At 37.2% G+C, this 13,755-nt stretch overlaps 1 long non-coding RNA gene across 2 annotated transcripts in view; it reads left to right on the top strand.

Annotated features, from left to right (window-relative positions):
* Window positions 1-13,755, top strand: part of LOC127482892 (uncharacterized) — a 436,536-nt gene that overhangs the window by 261,327 nt on the left and 161,454 nt on the right. The window contains exon 4 of one of the 2 annotated variants that reach the window (XR_016232584.1): window positions 10,474-12,306. The exons of the other annotated variant lie outside the window; for it this stretch is intronic. This is a non-coding gene — a long non-coding RNA (uncharacterized LOC127482892). Of the gene's footprint in view, window positions 1-10,473; window positions 12,307-13,755 lie in introns of those variants that run through there. 2 annotated transcript variants of the gene reach the window in all.

Here is a 13,755-nt window from a genome sequence, read left to right as displayed (position 1 = left end):
AATCTATCCAATAAGGGAAAAACTCTGTCCAATAACTTGAACCATTGAAGGCATTCTGAATATAGATGAATGGAATTAAATAGTATATTGGTGACTAAGATGGAACTAAACACAGCCAGACTTTATTTCACTTATTAGTCACAGTGGCACTGCATACTCTGCCAAGAATAATCGAACAGACCAAGTGCTTGAGAAGAACAATGACTGAAGCTACATCTTTGATTTACACTGAACATGATAATGAAATCTTGCTTGTTTACTGCATTAATTTTACCTATTGCAGTTTTAAGAAGTTCCAGAGGGGCTGGAAAATTATTACAAAAATATATTCATCTAACATGTCAAATATATAGAGTACTTGTAGATTATTATACATAAATATGTATATGTTGTACCAGTTAATTTGGATATAATTGTATAATATTTTGTTTAAAAATTACTGAGTAAATTCACTGTATTATTATATTGGCATTTTGGGCCTTAGGACCTGTTTAAATAGAGATTTTTAAAATATATGTTTAGCTATATTTTTTATTTTTTAATTAATTCATTTCTTTTTTAAAAAATAAAATTTATTTATTTTTTTAAAGATTTATTTTATTTATTTGAAAGACAGAGTTACAGAGAGAGGGAGAGACAGAGGGAGAGGTCTTCCATCCGCTGGTTCACTCCCCAAATGGCTGCAATGGCCGGAGCTGCATCTATCTGAAGCCAGGAACTTCTTCTGGGTTTCCCACGTGGGTGCAGGGGCCCAAGGACTTGGGCCATCTTCTACTGCTTTCCCAGGCCATAGCAGAGAGCTGGATCGAAAATGAAGCAGTCGGGACTCCAACCAGTGCCCATATGAGATGCTGGCACTTCAGGCCAGAGCTTTAACCCACTGTGCCACTGCGCCATAGTGCCAGCCCCCAAAATAAGATTTATTTATTTATTTGAAAATCAGAATTACACAGAGAGTGAGAGGTTCACTCCCCAATTAGCCACAAAGGCTGGAGCTGCGTCAATCCGAAGCCAGAAACTTCTTTCAGGTCTCCCACTCAGGTACAGGGGCCCAAGGACTTGATCCATCCTCCACCACCTTCCCAGGCCATAGCAGAGAGCTGGATTAGAAGTGGAGCTGCTGGGACTCAAACCAGTGCCCATATGGGATGCCAGTACTGCAGTGACAGATTTACCCGCTATGCCACGGCACTGGCCCAGCTATATATTTATATGCAGCTTTATAGAGGTTAAAGTAACCACTTAAAAAAAATAGCCAATTTAAAAGAACCACTGTATCCATTGATGCAAATTTTAAAAAATTGTATAGGTTTAGTTCAAAAGATATGTTAAGTCCTTCATATATGCCAGGTAATAGTCAATGTACAACGATAATAAATATAAAAGAAACACTTTTTCAATGTTGTTTAATGTTATAGGAATACATGTAAACATTTTAAAGAGAACATTTTAAGGAGATATCTATTTCTGTGCTTAAATTTTATAATTTTAAAATCATAATTTAATTCATGCTCTGCAGAATATTCAAATTTTAATAATGCATTATTTTAAAACTATAAAGATATTTTGTCTCGATGTTATTCAGATATTTTTAAAAACTTAATTCTAGAATTAGAATTTTTTTAATAACAAATTAAGTAACTTGCATCAACATTCAAACTTGCAATAACTTAAAAAAATACGCATGGCATTTTTTTTCCTTATTTTATTAAATTAACCAGGACTTCCAACACTATGTTAAAAAGCAATAGTGAGAGAGGACATCCTCATATTGTCCTTGTCGTAGCAGAAGAGCTTCAAGTTTCTCACCATCCATCATGTTAACTGTAGAGTTTGAAAAATGTTCTTCGTCAGAGTTACGGTTTCTCTTTATTCCTCATTTCCTGAAAGTTCAACATGAGTGGATGCAAGATTTTGTCAAGTACTTTTATTGAAATGATCATGTTATTTTGATCTTCAGGTTGTTTATGTAATTGATTATATTAGTTAAATATTCAAATGTTGAACCATCCATCCTTGCACACCTGAGATGAATCCTGCTTGCATAATTAGTTTTACAGAATATCGAATATCATTTGTTAACATTTTGTTCAATATTTTTGACTTTGTATTTATGAAAGATATTGGTCTGCAGTGGATTTCTTACACTGTCCTTGTTTTTATGTTAAGGGAATGCTTTCATAGAATGAGTTACAAAAGTATTCCCACAGGCTTTTTTGGAACATATTGCAGAGAACTGATATAATTTCTTTCTAAAATGTATGGTAGAGTTTACCAGCAAATCCATCTGAGCCTGGTGCTTTCTATTTTGGAAGGTCACCAACTCAATTTCATGTAAGTTGAAATGCCTTATGTGTTGATCCAGGTTCTTAACACATTTATGCCTATTAAGATCATCTGTTTCCTCATACATGAATTTTGACATAATACATCTTTTAAGAAATTATTTAAATTTCATTTAGTTATCATATTTATAGATATATAATTCTTCATAATATTCTTTGTTATTCATTTAATATCCATGGGATATATAGTGTTGTGTCTTCTTATATGTATGTTACTACTAATTTGTGTCCTATCTTTTTCTTTCTTACTTGGGTAGAGGCTTAAAGGTTTTATCAATCTTTTCAAAGAATCAGCTTTTAGTTTTGGTGTCTTTTCTCCAGTATTTAATTTCATGAATTTCTCTATTAATATTTACTATTTTTTCATCTGCCTATTTTGTTTGTTGCTTTTCTTTTTCTATTTTTCTTAAGCATGAGCTTAGATTATTAATTTTAAATCTTCCTTCATTTCTAATATACCTATATACATCAAATGCTATCAATTTTTCTCTAAGCACTGTTTTTTTCTACATACAATGCATTTTGATGAGCTGTATTTTTTATTTAATTTAAAATCTTTTTAATTTCCCTTGAGACTTATTTTTTAAACCCGGCACGATTTTGATAGTGTAGCTTTCTCTATAAGTATTTGTGTATTTGTTTCTACTGTTTTCTTGTTCTTTAATTCTAGTTGAATTCTGATGTGAACTGAAACCACACATTACATGATTTCTATCCTTTTACATTTGTTAAGGTGAATTCTGTGGCCCAGAATGTGGTCTGTATTCATGGGTGTTCCAAGTGAGCTTCCAAAGAATTTATAATTTGCTTTTGTTAGATGAAGTTGTCTATAGATGTCAGTTTTATCTAGCTTATTGGTAATGTTGTTGAGTTTTGACCTCTGGCAATTCATATTTCAATTATGTCCTTAATGATTGTCCACTTGATGTATACATTTCTGAAAGAAGACATTTAAGTATCACTTATGATAGTAGGCTCATGTATTTCTCTTTACAGTTCTCTCATATTTGCCTCATATATTTTCATGGTCTGATATTATACTCATAAATTTAACAATTTTTATATCTTCTTGAAATGTTGACTCCTCAGTTATTATACAATGCTCCCATTTATCACTAAGAACTTTCCTTATTTCTAACTCTGCTGTCCTTGAAATTAATATAAATATTTCCACAGTTTTTTTCACTAGTTTTAACATTGTATCTTTCCCTACCACTTTTTTTTCATTTTCAATTCTCTTTATATACAGAAGATCAGTTTAGCATACATTAAGTAAAGATTTCAACAGTTTGCTCCCACACAGAAACATAAAGTGAAAAATAATAGATGATTTTTTAAATGATGATGAAATCAGATCAGACCTATTGTCATGTTTAATCCCAGCGAGAGGCAAGTTGGGAGTTGATAATTTCTTCTTTTTTTTTTTTTTCTTACAGAAGATCAGTTTAGTATGCATTAAGTAAAGATTTCAACAGTTTGCACCACCATAGAAACACAAAGTGAAATATACTGTTTGAGTACTCGTTATAGCATTAAGCCTCAATGTACAGCACATTAAGGACAGAGATCCTACATGAGGAGTAAGTGCACAGTGACTCCTGTTGTTGACTTTACCAATTGACACTCTTGTTTATGGCATCAGTAATCTCTCTATGCACCAGTCATGAGTTTCCAAGGCTATGGAAGCCCTCTGAGTTCTCCGACTCTTATCTTGTATAGACAAGGTCATAGTCAAAGTGGAGGTTCTCTCCTCCCTTCAGAGAAAGGTACCTCCTTCTTTGAAGACCTGTTCTTTCCACTGGGATCTCACTCACAGAGATCTTTCATTTAGGTGTTGTTTTTTTTTTTTTTTTTTTTTTTTTTTTTCCAGAGTGTCTTGGCTTTCCATGCCTGAAATACTCTCATGGGCTTTTCAGCCAGATCCAAATGCCTTTAGGGCTGATTCTGAGGCCAGAGTGCTATTTAGGACATCCGCCATTCTATGAGTCTGCTAAGTATCTCGCTTCCCATGTTGGATCACTCTCCCCTTTATTTATTCTATCGGTTAGTATTAGCAGGTACTAGACTTCTTTATGTGCTCCCTTTGACTCTTAGTCCTTTCATTATGATCAATTGTGAACAGAAATTGATCACTTGGACTAGTGAGATGGCATTGGTACATGCCACCTTGATGGGATTAAATTGGAGTACCTGGTATGTTTCTAACTCTACCATTTGGGGCAAGTCAGCTTGAGCATGTCCCAAATTGTACATCTCTTCCCTCTCTTATCGCCACTCTTATGTTTAACAGGGATCACCTTTCAGTTAAATTTCAACACTTAAGAATAACTGTGTATTAATTACAGAATTAAACCAGTCATATTAAGTAGAACAGACAAAAAAAAAAAACTACTAAGAGGGATAATGTATTAAGTTGTTCATTAACAGTCAGGACTATGCTGATCAAGTCACCGTTTCTCATAGTGTCGATTTTCACTTCAACAGGTTTCCTTTTTGGTGTTCAGTCAGTTGTCACCGATCAGGGAGAACATATGGTATTTTTTCCTTTGGGACTGGCTTATTTCACTCAGCATGATGTGTTCCAGATTCCTCCATTTTGTTGCAAATGACTGGATTTCGTTGTTTCTTACTGCAGTATAGTATTCTAAAGAGTACATATCCCATAATTTCTTTATCCAGTCTACCATTGATGGGCATTTAGGTTGGTTCCAGGTCTTGGCTATTGTGAATTGTGCTGCAATAAACATTAGGGTGCAGACCACTTTTTTGTTTCCCAATTTCATTTCCTTTGGGTAAATTCCAAGGAGTGGGATGGCTGGGTCGAACGGTAGGGTTATCTTCAGGTTTCTGAGGAATCTCCAGACTGACTTCCATAGTGGCTTCACCAGTTTGCATTCCCACCAACAGTAGGTTAGTGTCCTTTTTTCCCCACATCCTCGCCAGCATCTGTTGTTGGTAGATTTCTGTATGTGAGCCATTCTAACCGGGGTGAGGGGAAACCTCATTGTGGTTTTGATTTGCATTTCCCTGATTGCTAGTGACCTTCAACATTTTTTCATGTGCCTGTTGGCCATTTGGATTTCCTCTTTTGAAAAATGTCTATTGAACTCCTTGGCCCATCTCTTAAGTGGGTTGTTTGTTTTGTTTTTGTGGAGTTTCTTGATCTCTTTGTAGATTCTGGTTATTAACCCTTTATCTGTTGTATAGTTTGCAAATATTTTTTTCCCATTCTGTCGGTTGTCTCTTCACTCTCCTGACTGTTTCTTTTGCAGTACAGAAACTTCTCAATTTGATGCAATCCCAATAGTTGATTTTGGCTTTGACTGCCTGTGCCTCCCGGGTCTTTTCCAGAAATTCTTTGCCTGTGCCTATATCTTGAAGGGTTTCTCCAATGTTCTCTAATAACTTGATGGTGTCAGGTCATAGATTTAGGTCTTTAATCCATGTTGAGTGGATTTTTGTGTAAGGTGTAAGGTAGGGGTCTTGCTTCATGATTCTGCACATGGAAATCCAGTTTTCCCAGCACCATTTATTGAATAGACTGTCCTTGCTCCAGGGATTGGTTTTAGATCCTTGATCAAATATAAGTTGGCTATAGATGTTTGGATTGATTTCTGGTGTTTCAATTCTGTTCCATTGGTCTATCCATCTGTTTCTGTACCAGTACCATGCTGTTTTGATTACAACTGCCCTGTATTATGTCCTGAAATCTGGTATTGTGATGCCTCCGGCTTTGTTTTTGTTGTACAAGATTGCTTTAGCTATTCGAGGCCTCTTGTGCCTCCATATAAATTTCAGCACCATTTTTTCCAGATCTGAGAAGAAGGTCTTCGGTACCTTGATTGGTATTGCATTGAATCCATAAATTGCTTTTGGGAGAATGGACATTTTGATGATATTGATTCTTCCAATCCATGAGCATGGAAGATTTTTCCATTTCTTGGTATCCTTTTCTATTTCTTTCTTTAAGGTTTTGTAATTTTCATTGTAGAGATCTTGAACATCCTTGGTTAAGTTTATTCCAAGGTATTTGATTGTTTTTGTAGCTATTGTGAATGGGATTGATCTTAGAAGTTCTTCCTCAGCCATGGCATTGCCTGTGTATACAAAGGCTGTTGATTCTTGTGCATTGATTTTATACCCTGCTACTTTGCCAAACTCTTCTATGAGTTCCAATAGTCTCTTAGTAGAGTTCTTTGGGTCCCCTAAATAAAGAATCATATCATCTGCAAAGAGGGATAGTTTGAGTTCTTCCTTCCCAATTTGTATCCCTTTAATTTCTTTGTCTTGCCTAATAGCTCTGGCCAGAACCTCCAGAACTATATTGAATAGCAGTGGTGAGAGTGGGCATTCCTGTCTGGTACCAGATCTCAGTCGAAATGCTTCCAACTTTTCCCCATTCAATATGATGTTGGCTGTGGGTTTTTTTCATAGATTGCTTTGATTGTATTGAGGAATGTTCCTTCCATACCCAGTTTGCTTAGAGTTTTCATCATGAATGGGTGTTGTATTTTATCAAATGCTTTCTCTGCGTCTATTGAGATAATCATATGGTTTTTCTTCTGCAGTCTGTTAATGTGGTGTATCACATTGATTGTCTTGTGCACATTAAACCATCCCTGCATACCAGGGATAAATCCCACTTGGTCTGGGTGGATGATCTTTCTGATGTGTTGTTGCATTCTATTGGCCAGAATTTTATTGAGGATTTTTGCATCTATGTTCATCAGGGATATTGGTCTGTAATTCTCTTTCAGTGCTGCATCTTTCTCTGGCTTAGGAATTAAGGTGATGCTGGCTTCATAGAAAGAATTTGGGAGGACTCCCTCTTCTTCGATGGTTCTGAATAGTTTGAGAAGAATTGGAGTTAGTTCTTCTTTAAATGTCTGGTAGAATTCAGCAGTGAATCCATCTGGTCCTGGGCTTTTCTTTGTTGGGAGGGCCTTTATTACTGTTTCAATTTCTGTCTCAGTTATGGGTCTGTTTAGGTTTTCGATGTCTTCGTGGTTCAATTTAGGTGGGTTGTATGTGTCCAGGAATCTATCCATTTGTGATGGGTTTCCCTGTTTGCTGGCATACAAGTCCTTGTAGTAATTTCTGATGATTCTTTTTATTTCTGTGGTGTCTGTTGTTACGTTTCCTTTTTCATCTTTGATTTTATTGATTTGGGTCTTTTCTCTTCTTTTTTTAGTTAGTTGGGCCAATGGGGTGTCAATTTTGTTTATTTTTTCAAAAAACCAGCTCCTCGTTTGGCTGATTTTTTGTAATTTTTTTTTGATTCAATTCTGTTGATTTCTTCTCTGATTTTAATTTATTTCTCTTCTCCTACTAGATTTGGGTCTGGTTTGCTGTAGGTTTTCTAGATCCTTGAGGTGAATTGAAAGCTCATCTATTTGGTGCCTTTCCAATTTCTTGATGTAGGCACCTATTGATATAAACTTTCCTCTTAACACTGCTTTTGCTGCGTCCCATACGTTTTGGTATGTTGTGCTGTTATCCTCATTTACTTCCAGAAAATTTTTGATTTCTCTTTTGATTTCTTCTATGACCCATTGTTCATTCAGGAGCATGTTGTTCAATCTCCATGTGTTTGTGTATGCTCTAGGGATTCCTGAGTTGCTAATTTCCACCTTCATTCCTTTATGGTCTGAGAAGCTGCATGGTATGATTCTAACTCTTTTGAATTTGCTGAGACTTGCTTTATGGCCTAGTATGTGGTCAATCCTAGAGAAGGTTCCATGTACTGCTGAGAAGAATGTAAAATCTTTAGCTGTAGGATTGAAAGTTCTGTGTATATCTGTTAGATCCATTTGGGCTATAGTGTCGTTTAAATCTACTGTATCCTTGTTGATCTTCTGTCCTGTTGATCTATTTCTGAGAGTGGAGTATTGAAGTCCCACAGTACTATTGTATTGGGGTCTAAGTCTCCCTTTAAGTCTGTTAACAAATCTTTAAGATAAACCGGTGCCCTGTAGTTAGGTGCATATACATTTATAATTGTTATATCTTCTTGTTGTATTGATCCCTTAATCATTATATAGTGTCCCTCTTTGTCACTCTTAACAGTTTTTGTGGTAAAGTTTATGTTGTCCGATATTAAGATGGCTACGCCCGCTCTTTTTTCATTTCTGTTGGCATGGTATATCTTTTTCCTGCCTTTCACTTTCAGTCTGTATGGATCTTTGTTGGAAAGATGTGTTTCTTGTAAGCAGCAAATAGATGGGTTTTGTTCCTTACCCCAATCAGCCAATCGGTGTCTTTTAACTGGACAGTTCAGGCCATTCACGTTCAATGTGACTAATGATAAGTGGTAACTTTGCCCTGCCATTTGCCAAAGATAAGTTCTAATATATGCTTTGAATTCCTTGTGATCTTTTGCTGTGAGGTTTCCTTCCTTTACCTTCTTTCATATTGATGACCATGTTTCTGTGTTTCTGTGTGTAACACATCTTTAAGCATCTTTTGCAGGGCTGGACGAGTGGCAACAAATTCTTTCAATTTCTGTTTGCTATGAAAAGTCTTTACTTCACCTTCATTCACAAATGATAGCTTTGCAGGATATAATATTCTGGGCTGGCAGTTGTTCTCTCTTAGTACTTGGGCTATATCTCGCCATTCCCTCCTAGCTTGTAGAGTTTCTGATGAGAAGTCAGCTGTGAGTCTGATTGGAGATCCTCTGAGAGTAATTTGACGTTTCTCTCTTGCACATTTTAGGATCTTTTCTTTATGTTTCTCTGTGGTGAGTTTAATTACACCGTGTCGTGGTGAGGATCTCTTTTGTTCGTGTTTATCAGGGGTTCTGCGAGCTTCCTGTACTAGGATGTCTCTGTCCTTCTCCAAACCTGGGAAATTTTCTGCTAATATCTCACTAAAAAGGCCTTCTAATCCTTTCTCCCTCTCCATGCTTTCAGGAACTCCTAGAACCCGAATGTTGGGTTTTTTAATAGTGTCCTGAAGATTCCTGACAATATGTTTGAGATTTCTAATTTCCTCTTCTTTTTTTGGTCTGACTGTATCCTTTCCTGTTCTTTGTCTTCTAAGTCCGATATTCTCTCTTCTGCTTCGCCCATTCTGTTTGTAAGGCTCGCTGTTGTGTTTGTCATTTGATCTATTGAATTCTTCACTTCATTATGATTTCTCGTCACTATCACAGTTTCCTGTTGTACTAGTTGTTTTGTTTCATTTTGATTCCTCCTTAATATTTCATTTTACGAGAGAGGTTTTCTACCTTGTCCATTAAGGATTTCTGTAGTTCAAGAATTTTTTTTTTGTGAACTTCTTAATGTTCTTATCAGTTTTTTGAGATCTGCTTCTTGCATTTCTTCTATCTCATCATCTTCATAATCTTGAATTGGGGTGTCTTTTTCATTTGGGGGCGTCATGGTGACTTCCTTGTTTCTATTATCTCGGTTTTTGCGTTTGTTATTTGGCATATTGTAGATATTTGGTTTCTTCACTGTGGTGCTTTTTCTTGTTATACTATGACTCTACATTAAGTGGACTGTCTGTTTTTGATGGAGCCTTAGAGGCTTGAGATGGGTGTGGCCTGAGAGCTCTGTTTGGTGTGCCAAAGGTGACACTCCCAGGTTAGGTGTGGTAAACCTCTCTCTCTCTCTCTCTCTCTTTCTTTTTTTGATTCAAAAGGGAAGTAATTCCGCACAGCTGAACAAAGTTGGAAGTAGTTAGCAGGCAAATGATATACCCACAGGAGCCAGAGATCGGAAGCTCTTTCCCAAGGACCACACAGGGAATCTGTTCGGCCCTCAGAGTGGGCTCAAATTCTCCTTCAGTCTCCCACTGGGTTGCCAAAGTTATGGAATTGTAGCATCTCTGGAGGGTACTCACGTGAATTCTGTGAGTTCTCTCCCCCACCGTCTCTTTTTTCACAGTCTCAGTTCAGTAGCACCACAAATTTACTAGGTGCTAATCTCCTGTTAATTCGCCCCGCCCAGAGTCAGGTTTTTCTGCTAGGCTCAGGGCCGGTGCAGACCTGAGGTCGCTCTGCTTATGACGTATGTCCAAGATGGCACCTGCTCTTTGTCTTGTTCGCCCTTGAGAGGTGAGCGGAGAAAGAGAAACCTGTGTCCGTACCAGTCACCTTTATTTTCTCTCTCTCTCTCTCTTCCAGTTAGCCTGGTGAACTCCCCCCCGCCGGGGGTCGTTCCCTCTCGTCTCCTCTCTCCGCTTGCCTGCCGGTGTCTCGGGCTATTGAGGTTCGGCTCACCTCGCGTTCCAGCGCTGGTGTGTTGAGTCTGCCGCTGGTGTCCCGAACTGTGGGCTCCCACGCTCTCCACGCAGGTCCACTGTGAATCACGCGTTCCGGAAGAGTTTCTTCTGCTGTTTCCTCCCCTACTATTCCTTGAACCTGCAGTATCGCCACTGTTATTAAACTGTCTCTCCCCGGACTATCAGTGTGCTCCCTTCCTATTCCGCCATCTTGCCTCTTCCCTCCTACCACTTTATTTTTAAAGTATAGGTGTTTGTAGTATGTTTCTTATAGAAAATGTGTAGCTGAGTCTACTATTATTCTTAGTTTTAGACTATTTGTTTTCTATTTATTGGTCTTGTTCTTTATATTTTACCTTCCATTCTTTTTTTTTTCTTTTTGAAGTTTCAGAATTTGGATTTATTTTGGTGTAAATTTTTCTGAATTTTATTTCATAACATATTGTTTCATGATCTTTTTGAAGTAAGATTTTTGTTTGTCTACAAAATTTGCTATTTATGCTCCACTTTTGAAGAATAATTTTCTAGAATATAGGATGTGTCAAGAATGACTTCCAACCATACGTGTCATTTGATTTACAACAAGTCCTTTAGAAAGTCAAATTTCAAGTAAGATAACATAAATGGAAAGAATTTTCAAGGAAATGTATTCATTCATTTATTCAAAAATTATTTGTTAATTTCCTACCATAAGTTACATATTTCAACCATTAGTGATGCAACTTGAAAAACATACCTACATGTTAATCTAGGAAGGTAAAAGCAAACAAGTAAATCTATGGTGGATTAGATGGTGAGAAGTGCTATGAAGAGCTATAAGGCAGGAACAAATGTAAGGCCCATCAACAGTAGACTGGATAAAGAAGTTATGGGATATGTACTCTATAGAATACTATACAGCAGTAAAAAATGAAATCTGGTCATTTGCAACAAAATGGAGGAATATGGAAAACATCGTGCTGAGTGATTCCAATTCAATCCCATCAAGGTGTCATGTACCAATGCCATGTTACTAGTCAAAGTGATCAGTTTCAGTTAATAATTGATCATAATGATGGGATTAAGAGCCAAAGGGATCACATAAATAAGACTAGTGTCTGCTAATACTAACTGATAGAATTATAAAGGGAGAGAACGATCCAACATGGGAAGCGGGATACACAGCAGACTAATAGAATGGCAAATGCCCTGAACAGCACTCTGGCCTCAGAATCAGTCCGTAAGACTTTCTTATCTGGCTAAAAAGCCCATGATAGTTTCTCAGGCATGGAAAGCCAAGACGCTCTGGCAAAAAATGACCTAAATGAAAGATCTCTGTGAGTGAGATCCCAGCAGAAAGAACAGAGCATTAAAGATGGCAGTACCTTTCTCTTAAGGGAGGAGAGAACTTCCACTTTGACTATGACCTTGTCTAAATAAGATCAGAGTTGGTGAACTCAAGAGGCTTCCATAGCCTTGACAACTCATGACAAGAGCCTCGGGTGATTACTGATGTTATAAATCGGAGTGTCAATTGTTAAGTCAACAACAGGAATCACTGTGCACTTACTCCACATGTAGGATCTCTGTCCTTAATGTGTTATACTATGTGAATTAAGGGCATAACTAGTACTCAAACAGTACTTTATACTTTGTGTTTTTGTGTGGGTGCAAACTGTTGAAATCTTTACTTAGTATATACTAAGTTGATCTTCTGTTTATAAAGATAATCGAAAATTAATCTTGATGTGAATGGGATGGGAGAGGGAGCGGGAGATGGGAGGGTTGCGGGTGGGAGGGAGGTTATAGGGGGAAAAAGCTGCTATAATCCATAAGTTTTACTTTGGAAATTTATGTTTATTAAATAAAAGTTAAGAAAAAAGAATTAATAAAAATGATCAAAAAAAACCACAATGACTTAATTTGATTTTTCTGCCTGTTGATTGAGATTATAGTATGTGGAGGGAAAAAGTGAATAAAAGGAACTCAGGTTGAACATACTGGAATAATTCCAGTGAGAAATGGCAGTATAGGCCAAATAGTAACGCAGGCAATGAGAAGTGATTGGAATTGTTTGGTATAATGAAGGTAATATTAATGGTATTTTCTGGTTGATTGAATGAAGGCCAATTTCAGCTATGTAGTCCTAAACAATGAGGGTGATTGTGGAAGTTACATCTTGTCAGGACTTTTCAGATTGGGGTAGACTAGGTGTTAAGTATCGAACATGCTATGTTTTTTTTAATCAAATACTTAACTTCTAACTACTGAAAGAACTCACATCACAGTTGCTCAGCTTCTCTTTTTCCTTTTCACTAATTAGGGTGATTTCCTCCAAACACATGGAATGTACATGCAAATTGTACATCTCTAGTACTTTCTCATCCCTGGACCCTATATTCATATACACAATTTTGCCTTTAGCAGCACTAATTTTATATATATGCAAACATCTTAAAAATAGTGTCCAGGGGTCAGTATTGTGATATACTGAGTAAGGCTGCAACCTGTGATACCAGCATCCTACACGGGCTCCTGTTTAAGATACAGATGCTCTGACATCTGATTTTAGATTCTTGCTAATGGCCTGGGAAATGCAGTGGAAGATGGACCAATTGTTTTGGCTCCTGCCACCCACGTGGGAGATCTGGATGAAGCTCCCAGCTCCTGGCTTCAGCCTGGCCTAGTGCTGGCTGTTGTCACCATTTGGAGAGTGAACAAGCAGATGGAAAATCCCTCTCTGTCTCTTTTGTTCTTTCTCTGTAATTCTGACTTTTAAAAAAAGCAAACAAAACAAAACAAAACAAAACAACAACAACAACAAAAACCAAAAAACAAACAAACAAACAAAAAACAGAGACTTTGAGCCAGGTGTTGACATGCTGCAGGTTAAGCCATCATTTTGGAGGCCCACATTCCATATCAAAATGCCACTTCACATCCTGGCTACTACATTTCTGAACCAGCTTCCTGCTTTTGCATCCTAGGAGGCAACAGATGATGGCTTAATTGCCTGGCCCCTGTTATTCACATGAGACACCCAGATGGAGTTACAGACTCCTGGCTCTGGCCTGGTCTCACTGTTTTCAACTTTTCTCTTATAATTCTTTTCTGAACCAATTTCAAACAGGCTTTCAATCCAATAATCCAACACAAACGCTCTTTCAAGGTCATCTGTGACATTCACATTGCTAAAGGCACTGAT

This window comes from Oryctolagus cuniculus, chromosome 4, assembly GCF_051225735.1.
Source record: "Oryctolagus cuniculus isolate XC-2025 breed Fujian yellow rabbit chromosome 4, ASM5122573v1, whole genome shotgun sequence".
NCBI lineage: Eukaryota > Metazoa > Chordata > Mammalia > Lagomorpha > Leporidae > Oryctolagus > Oryctolagus cuniculus.
Note: the sequence above shows the minus strand (reverse complement) of the source record. Positions and strands in the feature narration are given on the sequence as shown.